Raw genomic sequence first — 12,940 nt, forward strand, 5'->3', positions numbered from 1 at the left:
TTTTTGTAGAGTCAGGGTTTTCCATGTTGCACAGGCTGGTCTCAACAAGATTCCTCACTTCTTTTTTTTTTTTTTTCTTGAGACAGGGTCTTACTCCATTACCTAGGACTGAAGTGCAGTGGCTGGGTTCAAGTGCTTCTCCTGCCTCAGCCTCCAGAGTAGCTGAGACTAGAGGTATGCCCACCAAGCCCGGCTAATTTTTGTATTTTTAGTAGAGATGAGGTTTCACCATGTTAGCCAGGCTGCTCTCGAACTCCTGACCTAAAGTGATCTACCCACCTCAGCCTCCCAAAGTGCTGGTATTACAAGCATGAGTCGGCACTCTCAACCGAGATCCCTTATTTCTTTTTTTTTGAGACGGAGTTTCGCTCTTGTTACCCAGGCTGGAGTGCAATGGTGTGATCTCGGCTCACTGCAACCTCCGCCTCCTGGGTTCAGGCAATTCTCCTGCCTCAGCCTCCTGGATAACTGGGATTACAGGCACGCGCCACCATGCCCAGCTAATTTTTTGTATTTTTAGTAGAGACGGGGTTTCACCATATTGACCGGGATGGTCTCGATCTCTTGACCTCGTGATCTGCCTCGGCCTCCCAAAGTGCTGGGATTACAGGCGTGAGCCACCACGTCCGGCCCTGTATTTTTTTTTTTTTTTTCGAGACTGAGTCTCACTCTCTCATCCAGGTTGTAATGCAATGGTACAATCTCGGCTCACTGCAACCTCCACCTCCCGGATTCAAGAGATTCTCCTGCCTCAGCCTCCCTAATAGTTGGGATTACATGAACATGCCACCACGCCCGGCTAAATCTTGTATTTTTAGCAGAGATGGGGTTTCACCATGTTGGTTAGGCTGGTCTCGAACTCCTGACCTTGTGATCCACCCGTCTCAGCCTTCCAAAGTGCTGGGATTACAGGCAGGAGCCACTGTGTCTGGCCACCTGACTTATTTTCTACAAAAAAATTTTAAGGTCCTAGCTACTTGGGAGGATCGCTTGAGTCAGGGAAGTTGAGGCCACAGTGAGCTGTGATGGTACCACTGCACTCCAGCCTAAGTGACAGATCAAGACCCTGTCCCAGGAAAAAAAAAGAAAAAGAAAGAAAAATAAAAAATTTTAAAAAAAGGGCTGGGCACGGTGGTTTATGCCTGTAATCCCAGCACTTTGGGAGGCCAAGGAGGGTGGATCACGAGGTCAAGAGATCGAGACCATCCTGGTCAACAAGGTGAAACCCCGTCTCTACTAAAAATACAAAAAAATTAGCCGGGCATGGTGGCGTGTGCCTGTAATCCCAGCTACTCAGGAGGCTGAGGCAGGAGAATTGCCTGAACCCAGGAGGCGAAGGTTGCGGTGAGCCGAGATCCAGCACTCCAGCCTGGGTAACAACAGCGAAACTCTGTCTCAAAAAAAGAAAAAACAAAGAAATAGGCCTGGTGTGGTGGCTCATGCCTGTAATCCCAGCACTTTGGGAGGCTGAGGTGGGTGGATCACCTGAGGTCAGGAGTTCAAGGCCAGCCTGGCTAACATGGTGAAAACCTGTCTCAAAGAAAAAAAAAAAAAAGAAAGAAAAAAGAAATATAATTGATATACTTCTTTGGCAGAGCTATTTGGTCATACGTATTTAAATATCAAAATTTGCATAGCCTTCCACCTTGTATTTCCACTTGTAGGTATCAGTGGGAGAGAATTATAGGCACAAATTTAAAAGAAAGCATATACAAAGATGGTGATTGCAGAATTGTTTACATGTGTACAAATTAGAAACAAATGTCCATAGTTAAGCGAATTATTAAATTGTATAGTGGATGATAGTTGCCTTCTCAATATCTGTTTCCTTCTTCCTCTTTTCTAACAAAATTGTAATTTTATGCAAATATCCACCTTTCCTTAGAGGCCCATGGTCCCAGAGAAAGCTGACCTCACCGGTGGCTCAAAAAATAGGTCTAATTGTCGAAATGTACTTGCATCTATCTTGCCAATGATTGTATTGCAAAAGAACATGAAACTCACTTTAGCGTGTGATTCACTTTAGGTTGTGGAGCTTCTGGAAAGTTCTTTGATCTTCTGGGAGAACTTCTGAAATCAACTCAATCTGGTTTCTGAATTCAAAAGTTTCTGGACTCAACGTAGCCATCTTATGAGCATTAGGGAAGCCAGACTTAGAGTGAGGCCCACATTGTAGATGGTACAGCAGAGAAAGGAAAACAGAGACAGGAATGCTCCTGCCTCAGCTTCCTGAGTAGCTGGGACTACAGGTGCACACCACCATGCCCAGCTAGTTTTTCTATTTTTAGTAGAGACAAGATTTCACTATGCTGGCCAGGCTAGTCTCGAACTCCTGACCTCATTATTCACCTGCCTCAGCCTCCCAAAGTGTTGGGATTACAAGTGTAAGCCACTGCGCCCGGCCACTGCAACTTGAGTCTTTGTGGTATCACCAATCAATCATGTAGTGTCCATAAAAGTGACATAGTGGCTGGGCAATTATCTCTACTTTTCCGTGGTGAAAAACACCAACACAATAGTAGGTGCGGGCAAGATAAATACCAACTGTAGGTCCCTTGGACATGGTTGCTTACATGTAGGCCCAGCTCCAACTTCAAAGAAAGAAATCCTTCCTGTCTGGGCACAGTGACTCATGCCTATAATCCCAGAACTTTGGGAGGCCAAGGCAGGGGGATCACTTGAGGTCAGGAGTTCGAGACCAGCCTGGCCAAAAAGCTGAAACCCATTCTCTACTAAAAATACAAAAATTAGCTGGATGTGGTGGCAGTGCCTCTAATCCCAGCTACTCGGGAGGCTGAGGCAGGATAATTCCTTGAACCTGGGAGGTGGAGGTTGCAGTGATCTGAGATCATGCCACTGCACTCTAGCCTGTGTGACAGAGTGAAACCCCATCTCAAAAAAAAAAAAAAAAAAGAAGAAATCCTTCCCTATCATGAATTAATGAAACATAAGATGTCAAATAAAGTTTAAGGTTTTATCATTTATAATTAATATGATCATTTCAACAATTGCTAAAAAAGAATTCCATAAAATTCAACATCAATGACTAACTTGTTTATTTACTTATTTATTTTACAGAGGGGGGCAGGGTCTCACGTCACCCAGGCTGGAGTACAACGGTATGATCATGGGTCATGAAGCCTTGACCTATGCCCCACCATGCCTGGCTAATTACAATTTTTTTTTTTTTTAAATGGAGTCTCACTCTGTTGCCAGGCTGGAGTGCAGTGGTGTGATCTCAGCTCACTGCAACCTCTGCTTCCTGGGTTCAAGTGATTCTCCTGCCTCAGCCTCCTGAGCAGCTTGGCTTACAGGTGTGTGCCACCATGCCTGGCTAATTTTTGTATTTTTAGTAGAGATGAGGTTTCACCATATTGGTCAGGCTGATCTCGAACTCCTGACCTTGTGATCCACCTGCCTGGGCCTCCCAAAGTTCTGGGATTATAGGCATGAGCCACTGCTCCCGGGCAACAGAAAAAAATTTTTTTAGAGACAGGGTCTCCCTGTGTTTCCCAGGCTGGTCTCAAACTCTGGGACTCAAGTGATCCTGTTGCCCTGGCCTTGCAAAGCACTGGGATTACAGGCATTAGCCACTGTCCTCAGCCTAAGAAAAATCCCTTTAAACATTTCATATGTAGTCATTTTATATTCCATATCTAATAAATATTTCAATATCTGAATCAATTGGGAAGTTAAGTCTGTTGATTTTGTGGGTGTACATGTTTGTATGTGTGTGTGATGCTGCATTTATGGTGACTTGTTCTTAATATTCTTGGCACTTTCATTTTTTTTTTTTTTAGACAGAGTCTCACTCTGTTGCCTAGGCTGGAGTGCAGTGGCATGATCTCAGCTCACTGCAACCTCCATGTCCCAACTTCATGTGATTCTCCTGCTTCAGCCTCCTGAGTAGCTGGGAACCACAGGAGCGCACCACCAAGCACAGCTGATTTTTGTATTTTTAGCGGATTTGGGGTTTTACCATGTGGGCCAGTCTGGTCTTGAACTCCTGAGCTCAAAGCAATCTACCTCCTTGGGCTCCCAAAGTGCTGGGATTATAGGCGTGAGCCGTGGTGACTGGCTCTTGGCATTTTTAAATTTTTTTCTTTTTTGGGAGACAAAGTCTTGCTCTGTCGCCCAGGCTGGAGTGCAGTGGTGAAATCTTGACTCACTGCAACCTCTACCTCCTGGGTTCAGGCAATTCTCTTGCCTCGGCCTCCTGAGTAGCTGGGACTACTGGCGAGTGCCACTATGCCCGGTTAATTTTTGTATTTTTAGTAGAGATGGGGTTTGCCCTGTTGGGCCAGGCTGGTCTCAAACTTCTGACCTCAAGTGATCCACCTTCGTTAGCCTCCCAGAGAACTCGATTACAGGCATGAGCCACTGTGCCCAGCTGGCATTTTTAATTTTTTTTTTTTAAAGACAGCGTTCAGGCTGGGCACGGTGGCTCAAGCCTGTCATCCCAGGACGTTGGGAGGCCGAGGCGGGTGAATCACGAGGTCAAAAGATCGAGACCATCCTGGTCAACATGGTGGAACCCTGTCTCTACTAAAAATACAAAAACTTAGCTGGGCATGGTGGCGTGTGCCTGTAATCCCAGCTACTCAGGAGGCTGAGGCAGGAGAATTGCCGGAACCCAGGAGGCGGAGGTTGCGGTGAGTTGAGATTGTGCCATTGCACTCCAGCCTGGGTAACAAGAGTGAAACTCTGTCTCAAAAAAAAAAAAAAAAAAAGACAGGGTTTTACCATGTTGGCCAGGCTGGTCTTGTACTCCTAACCTCAGGTGATCCACCTGCCTTGGCCTCCCGAAGTGCTGAGATTACAGGTGTAAGCCATCATGCCCGGTCAATTTTTTTTTTTTTTATGATACGGAGTCTTGCTCTGTCCCCCAGGCTGGAGCAAGATCTCAGTTCACTGCAACCTCTGCCTCCAAGGTTCAAGTGATTCATCTGCCTCAGCCTCTCGAGTAGCTGGGACTACAGGTGTGTGCCACCACATCCGGCTAATTTTTGTATTTTTATCAGAGATGGGGTTTCACCATATTGGTCTGGCTGGTCTTATTCTGACCTTGTGATCTGCCCACCTCAGCCTCCCAAAGTTCTGGGATTACAGGCATGAGCCACCAGGCCCAGTTGGTATTTTTAAATTTTAAGCTCACATTTGATATCAGAATCCTGAAGCCTAAATTATGGGTTCCTCTCTCCATAGGGACTGTGTTTGCTTCTGCTAAGAGCCTAGGACCATTACTAACAAGGGACCACTTTGACCCCCTTTCAGTGTCCTGACTGAACTTGGTAAACTTAGGTACTCCACCTTGTTGGGGAGTCCAGTCTTGATTTCTAGATTATGTGTTAACGTGCTGCTTTCTCTCAATCTCTCTCTCTACATATACACATATGAATATTATTTATATAATGACATTATATGTATTATATTTATGTATATTATACCATTTATATAATATACAATGACATTTTAGATAAATATAAATGATGGGCATGCACACACACACACACACACACACACACAAGCAATCCTTTCCCCTCATGATTGAGACTACAGGTGTGTGCTACTGTGCTCTGTGCTGGGCTCTAGTTTCAAGTTTTGAGAAGATCTGCTCAGTTCCAGCTAAACAACGTTTTTCCCGTTAAGGCAGTTCCCCTGACAGTTCACTTGGTATGCTGCTGTCTAGCTGGGTCAGATGTGGCCAATGAGGAAAGGATCCAAATGCACACAGAATGTAGCTACCAATACAAAAGTTAATTATCTACAGTCAGTTTCCATAGCACAGATTTATAAGAAAAAAATAGAAGGATGATTGACATTGCAAATGAATGGCTTAGTTTGTTCTCTACAAGTGGTATATAAGTGTATCATTTATAATTCTTTCTGCTGAAGGAATAGAAAGCAACTAAAACTGATTTACGAAAAGTAATTTATTGGCTTACACACTGAGAAGCCTAGAACAGCTGGCTTTTGGAGTAGCTGAACCATCCGGGCGCAATTGCTCATGCCTGTAATCCTGGCTCTTTGGGAGGCTGAGTTGGGAGAATCGCTGGAGCCTGGGAAGTTAGGCCTGCAATGAGTCATGATCATGCCACTGCACTCCAGCCAGGACCACAAAGGGAGACCCTGTATCAAATAACAACAGCAACGGCAAACCAAAAAATAAACAAAAGGAATAAATAAACCATTTTCTTAACTGATATTGTCAAAAATCTCTCACTCTGACTTCTGCTTTCTTCTGTGATAATTTCATTCTCATCCCCGTCTATTCCAAGCTTAAATTCCCTCAAGTTCAACTTAAGTAAAAAATATGGAGACCTCTCCCCTTCTTTTTAGCATTGTTGCTTATAGGATGAAGCAGTATAATGTTCCAGAGCATGAACTCAGGAACCACACTGGCTCACTTAATATTTTTGTAGCCTTTGATAGGTTAACTTTTCCAAGTCTTGGTTTCTTCATTTGTTTTTTGAGACTTCACAATAGTTCTTACTTCAGGGGTTTGCTGCGAGGATTAAAGAAGTTAATATTTGTAAAATGCTTTAAATAGTGACTAGTCCAGAAAAAGGGGGGGAGACACAAAATTATCAGGTTTTGATTAGGTTATAAGCTTACTCCAGTGTCCTAACCGGGTTTGGTTAGATTTGGGACTTCCTATACAAACTACACAGATCTGGGCTGGGCATGGTGGCTCATACCTGTAATCCCAGTACTTTGGGAGGCTGAGGCAGGTGGATCGCAAGGTCAGGAGTTCGAGACCAGCCTGACCAACATGGAGAAACCCCATCTCTACTAAAAATACAAAAATTAGCCAGGTGTGGTGGTGGGGGCCCGTAATTCCAGCTACTTGGGAGGCTGAGGCAGGAGAATCACTTAAACCCAGGAGGCAGAAGTTGCGGTGAGCAAAGATCACGCCACTGCACTCCAGCCTGGCGCCTGGCAACAGAGTGAGACTCTGTCTCAAACAAACAAAAAATGGATTTGTAGTAGTGGAAGAATGCTTTCTTTTTTTTTTAGAGTGAGTCTTGCTCTCTCACCCAAGTTGGAGTGCAGTGGCACGATCTTGGTTCACTGCAACCTCTGCCTCCTGGGTTCAAGCAATTCTCCTGCCTCAGCCTCGTGAGTAGCTGGGATTACAGGTGCCCACCACTACACTTGGCTAATTTTTTTGTATTTTTAATAGAGACGAGGTTTCACCATCTTGGCCAAGCTGGTCTTGAACTCCTAACCTTATGATCCACCCACGTTAGCCTCCTAAAGTGCTGTGATTACGGGCATGAGTCACTGGGCCTGGCCTGGTGGTTTCTTTTAAGAAATTTGGAGGGTCATGCCAGGCACGGTGGCTCATGCCTGTAATCGTAGCACTTTGGGAGGCCGAGGTGGGTGGATCACCTGAGGTCAGGAGTTGAAGACCAGCCTGGCCATCATGGCGAAACCCCATCTTTAAAAAAAAAAAAAGAAAAGAAATTTGGAGGGTCATTACTATGAGGCAGGGGGAATGGATGCTGCATGAACATAAGCAACAAATTGTCTAAGGGCAAATTGTTGCCTCGGAACTCTCTTTATTACACAAGCAAACACAAATTCATGTACAATGTTTCTAATAATGAAAAGGGACACAGAGTAACCAGAGAGAATTTCTGTTTATGTCTTTTGTTGTAAATGAGTGACACTTTCTCAATTGTGTTCCCACGAAATTTTGTGTTCTCTTGGTACTCATCATACCTTAATCATTTTTTTTTCTTTTATGTTTGAGATGGAGTCTTGCTCTGTTGCCCAGGCTGTAGTGCACTGGTGCCATCTCCACTCACTGAAATGTCTGCCTCCAGGCTTCAAGCGATTCTCCTGCCTCATCCTCCTGAGTGGCTGGGATTATAGGCGCCCGTGGCCGTGCCCAGCTAATTTTTGTATTTTCAGTAGAGATGGGGTTTCGCCATGTTGGCCAGGCTGGTGAGGTGATCCACTTCTAACCTCGGTGATCCACCTACCTAGGCCTCCCAAAGTGCTGGGAGTACAGGCATGAGCCTCCGGGTAATCATTTATTTCACTCAACAAAGCGCTTGCTGTGTACCAGGACCTGTTTTTGCACAAAACAGGCAATCCATGCATTGCTGACATTCACATTCTAGTGGGGTAGAGATGGACAGACCATAAAATCAGTAAGAAAAATATGTTATAATAGATGGTTATGAGTGCTTTAGATTAAAATTAAGTAGGAGAGGCAGGCAGGGAGTGCGTAGGTATGTTTCAATTTTATACAGGGTGGTCAAGGTTTGTTATCTATTTCGCCTTGTCAACAGTTCCTGCAGGACAGGAACAAATCTCACTTCCATTTGCCTTCACACTGCCAGCACTTAGCACAGCGCCAGGCACTCAGAGAGGCAATAACTTTATACCGAATACATTTTATGCCTTCCAAGAAGCAAGCAGTTGAGAAACAAAGGTGTATAACTAGATATTGGCTCTAAGGTCCAAAATCCAAATAACCTAATCATTTGCGATTAATTTTATTCATTCCATTAACTTAAGCTAAGATCTTTTAGCACGTTTAGACTACAGACCAAAGTTGTGTTAACTAGTATTACAGGACTTTTCACGTTTTTTCAAACATCTTCTGGCCACCTCTTTGACCCTACAACTACGCAAAAATTTTTACTTTTCAAAAAGCTTCCACAGCTTTTGCCAATTATTTCTTGATCTCGAATAGCTATTGTCACAGCACTTGGAGTTTAACACTGAGGTTGCGGATCGGGCCCAGTATCAGTTCCTCGAACCTCAATGAATGATTACAAAGCAAGGTTCTACGCCCCGAAAAAACTACGAAAAGTGAGAAATCCTCTAAACACTCATCGCGCGGTGCCCGGCAGGAATCTTGACCTCAAGATGGCGTCCCGTAGTCGTAACATTCAGTCGACTCCAATCACATATGGCAGGGTGGGTCATAATTTACAGTTCGGGCCTTTCTAGTAGTGGTTAGACGCTGCTTCTCTATGGTTATTCCGTCTCAGTCAGAGCCAACAGCGGAGACGATCTATATACGTTCTCTATGGTTCCGCGCTCCACGCCTCTGGCCGCAGTGCATGCCGGGCAAGAGGAAGACCTCCAGCAGCTCCCCGCGCAGCGCGGCTGTGTTTGCGGCCTGTGCGAGTAGGAGCTTCGGCACTCACTCTCCCGGGCGAGCGGCGCGCCGAAACCTCGAACCAGTGGAGCCCACTCGTAACCTGGATCCCCGAAGGCCGCGAAGGCAGTACCGTTTCCTCAGCGGCGGGTGAGTTTGTGTCTCTGAACGCGTGTGGAAACCGGGAGACCGGGCGACTCGGCTGGTGGAGGAGAAAAAGCCGGGGTGGCTGCGAAAGCGCCAGGGTGGGGTAGAGGTAAGGGGGGGGGGTGGCGGGTGGGGGAGGGGCCGGCACGAGGCTTGGTTTCTCCGCTTCTCTTAAGGCCTTGAAAACCAGTGGGCCCAGCCGGAGCCCGTGGAGGGCAGACCTACGGCTTGAGCTTTCCGTCTTGCATTGTCGCCCACTTTCCCTTTCCCTTCCACGTTCCTCCGCGGAGTGACTCGTCTCTGCACCTTGTGGGCTCCACGTTAGCCACAGAACGATCGATCTGCCCCTGGGGAGCCTTTCCCTGAGCCCCCTTGCCTACCGGAGCCCCACAGTGGATTTTCGGGCCTGGGACACACTCATCCCAGGCTCTGCTTTGAAGTTAGCTTCCACCCACCCTTTTTAGCGAGGTGCTGGTCACCAACGGATATCTTTCCCTTCCTCTTTGGCTACCTAGAGCCCGCCACCAAGTAAACTGGCCCCACCCCCTTGGAATTGAGCTAATACCTACCTTTTTAGCACTGTCCTGGCTTGCTTAAGATAGTCATGAATTTTGCTGTCCTTCTCCTTTGCTCGTTGGACGTTGCGGTAAACCGTATATCGCCATTCATTCTAGGCGATTACTAAGCTCCGCATTAAAATGTTACTTTCTCATTCTTTGGTCTTCCATCATGCTTTTAAAATACGTTTTTCCGGAATAGACCTAGGACTATGAAGATTATTTTTAAGTTATGTAATACGGATTTGTATTGCCATGAAAATGCCATTTTGATAGTGGGCAGAGTGGAGCCAAGAGAAGGAAAGAGATTGGACTTGTCTTGCACCGTACTGCTGTATTAGTGGGAAGTACTGTGTATTAGGCCGTTGGCAGCAGTGTATAAACAAATTTCATATTGTCTTTGGGTTTTAATTTTTTTTATTGCCTTCTCTGCACTAGCATGGATTTTAATTTTTATTTTTAAGGTTATTTCCAAAAACATTCAGAGGACTTGAAAGGCATTCAGTTCGTCATAAGTTACTCATAATTTCAGTAAATCTTACACTATTCTAATTCATTTAACTTAAAGTCTTGGTTTTTCTTTTTCTTTTTTCTTTTATTTCAAGCTTTGGTTTTTCTTTCTCTGTGAAATGAATTTATAGGAGTAATCCACCTTATAGGCTATTGAGGTTGGGGATTGAGAAAAACGTATGTAAAATCCTTAGTGCAATATCCAGGTAACACAGAGTAAGCGTTTAAATCTGTATTAATTGACATAATTTGTTATTTAAGAATTTTTAATGAAATGTAAGAGCCCAATCCTGACTCTTAATATTTTTAAGAAATGTATTCCGAATAGACTTTGAGCAAGATCAAAACTAATCCTTAAGAAGTCTCTTTCTCATGGGTATGTTATTGCTAGAAAGAGACGTTGTAGAGCGAAAACAGCCTTTGTTGGATGGTGGGGATCTTGGAGTGTCCACCACATATTGTGTGCTCTTGAACAAATTGGCTTCTTCATGTGTAAAAATTATACACAACTGGCAAAGAGCACCTGGTAACTTGGGAGATTAAATGGGATAATGTATGATAAAGACTTTTGTAAACAAAAGTAAATTTAACTGTTGGCATAAGTAGTTCATCCTTTGGGGGTAACCAGTTTTCCCTTTTTTTTGTTGTTTTTTTGTTTGCTAAAGTGGGTCCTTTAGGAAATAAAAGGACCTCTTCCTTTTCCTTCTCCTTGTAGGGTAACACAAGGCTTTTAAGAAGAAACGTTTTTATTGTCTTACTGTCTTATAGGCATCATGTGTTAACGCCTATTTCCACAGGCATTAACTGGTTTATTTTTATTTTTTATTTTTTTTTGTGGTGGGGAGGGTGCGGAGTCTTGTTCTGACACCCAGGCTTGAGTGCAATGGTAAGATCTCTGCTCACTGCAGCCTCCACCTCTCGGGTTCAAGCGATACTCCTGCCTCAGCCTCCCAAGTAGCTGGGACTATAGGTACCTGCCACCACACCCAGCTAATTTTTGTATTTTTAGTAGAGTCAGGGTTTCACCATGTTGTCCAGGCTGGTCTTGAATTCCTGACCTCATGTGATCCGCCCGCCTTGGCCTCGCTAAGGGCTCGGATTATATTCGTGAGCCACTGCACCTAGCCAATATACTTTTTTTAAAATGGCAACTATACGAACTATATTGACATATCAAATTTACCTGTAATGCGCAATTCAGTGATTCTTAGTAAATATACAAAGTTGTGCATCCATTACCCCAAGGTTTTTTTGTTTTTGTTTTTTAGTTTTTTGAGTCAGAATTTCTCTCTTGTTGCCCAGGCTGCTGGAGTGCAACAGCGGGATCTTGGCTTACCACAACCTCTGCCTCCCGGGTTCAAGCAATTCTCCTGCGTCATCTTCCCGAGTAGCTGGGATTACAGGCGGGTGCCACCACACCCAGCTAACCCAATTTTGTATATTATCATAATAATGTATTTTTTCTTTATAGATAGTAGTAGTGCTGCTTTTTTGTTTCATTTTGAGATGGGGTCTGTTTCACCCAGGTTCAAGTGCAGTACTGCGATCTTCTGCTACTTCTGCATCCCAGGTTTAAGTAATCTTCCTATTCCAGCCTCCCAAGTAGCTGGCGCCACAGGCTTATGCAACCATGCCTGGGTAGTTTTTTGTATTTTTGGTAAAGATGGGGTTTTACCATGTTTCCCAGCCTTGCCTGGAACTCAAGCACAAGGGATCCACCTGCCTCAGCCTCCCAGTGTGCTGGGATTACAGGTATGAACCACAGTGCCCAGCCCTTTTTTTTTTTTTTTTTTTTTGAGATAGATTCTTCCTGTGTTGCCCAGGCTGAAATGCAGTGGCTATTCACAGGGTAATCCCACTACACCTGATCAGTTTGGGAGTTTTGCCCTTCTCTGTTAGGAACCTCGTGGTTCCCCCTCATCCCAGGAGGTTACCTATTGGTGCTAAATGAACTTAGCATGAACACCCGATTAGCATAGTGCTGCAGCCCAGAACTCCTGGACTCATTCATCCTCCTGCATAGCTGTATTTATGGGCAGGCACAGTAATGTTGCCATTTAATCACTGAAAATGGTAAAACAACAAAGTGGCAATGTCAGAAAAAGATCAGCTCTTTTTTGGAGATTTCAAAACAGTTGAGTATTTTCATACTTCTGAAAAGCTTTGCTGTAAACATTTTCTGTTAAGCATTTCCCATTCTTCTTTAGGCATAAAACACTTTTTTCTAGGAATAATTCCTGTAGACCTGGCACATAATTGGACGTAGATGTTGAATGAATGAGTGAGTTGTGTGTGAATATTTGCTGAGGGGAATCTGTCAGTTCATTCTTATCATTTCAGAAATTTGGCACATAATGTACTACTGATGGAGCTAGTCTAAAATAATCTATCCTGGGAGAAATACTTTGTTTCTGTCTGGATAAGTCTACAATAGAGGAATGCTTATGAGCAGTATTTTGCTATATTTTGCATACTTGCAGTATTCTCAAGAGTGCAGAAAAAAGAATGGTTTGAAGAGTAAAGAGAAAAAAGAAAAGCAGAGTGCATACATGTGGAGATAGGTCTTCAGGGTTTTTTTTTTTTTTTTTAACCCCAGCCCATGCCCCCA

The 12,940-nt window shown here is 44.4% G+C and overlaps 1 protein-coding gene and 1 long non-coding RNA gene across 3 annotated transcripts in view; one reads left to right on the forward strand and one right to left on the reverse strand.

Moving 5' to 3' along the window:
• Window positions 1-7,534: 7,534 nt before the first annotated feature.
• LOC118144984 (uncharacterized) lies at window positions 7,535-10,009 on the reverse strand. The gene is made up of 2 exons (XR_004730002.2): window positions 9,835-10,009; window positions 7,535-9,320 (listed from the first exon to the last, which is right to left on the reverse strand). It is a non-coding gene; the product is annotated as an uncharacterized LOC118144984 (long non-coding RNA).
• The window catches only part of RBM25 (RNA binding motif protein 25), a 61,429-nt gene continuing 57,585 nt past the window's right edge, over window positions 9,097-12,940 (forward strand). For both annotated transcript variants that reach the window (XR_013521369.1, XM_002754083.6), the window contains exon 1: window positions 9,097-9,268. The gene's annotated coding sequence lies outside the window, so the exon portion shown is untranslated. The remainder of the gene's footprint in view (window positions 9,269-12,940) is intronic.

This window comes from Callithrix jacchus, chromosome 8, assembly GCF_049354715.1.
Source record: "Callithrix jacchus isolate 240 chromosome 8, calJac240_pri, whole genome shotgun sequence".
NCBI lineage: Eukaryota > Metazoa > Chordata > Mammalia > Primates > Cebidae > Callithrix > Callithrix jacchus.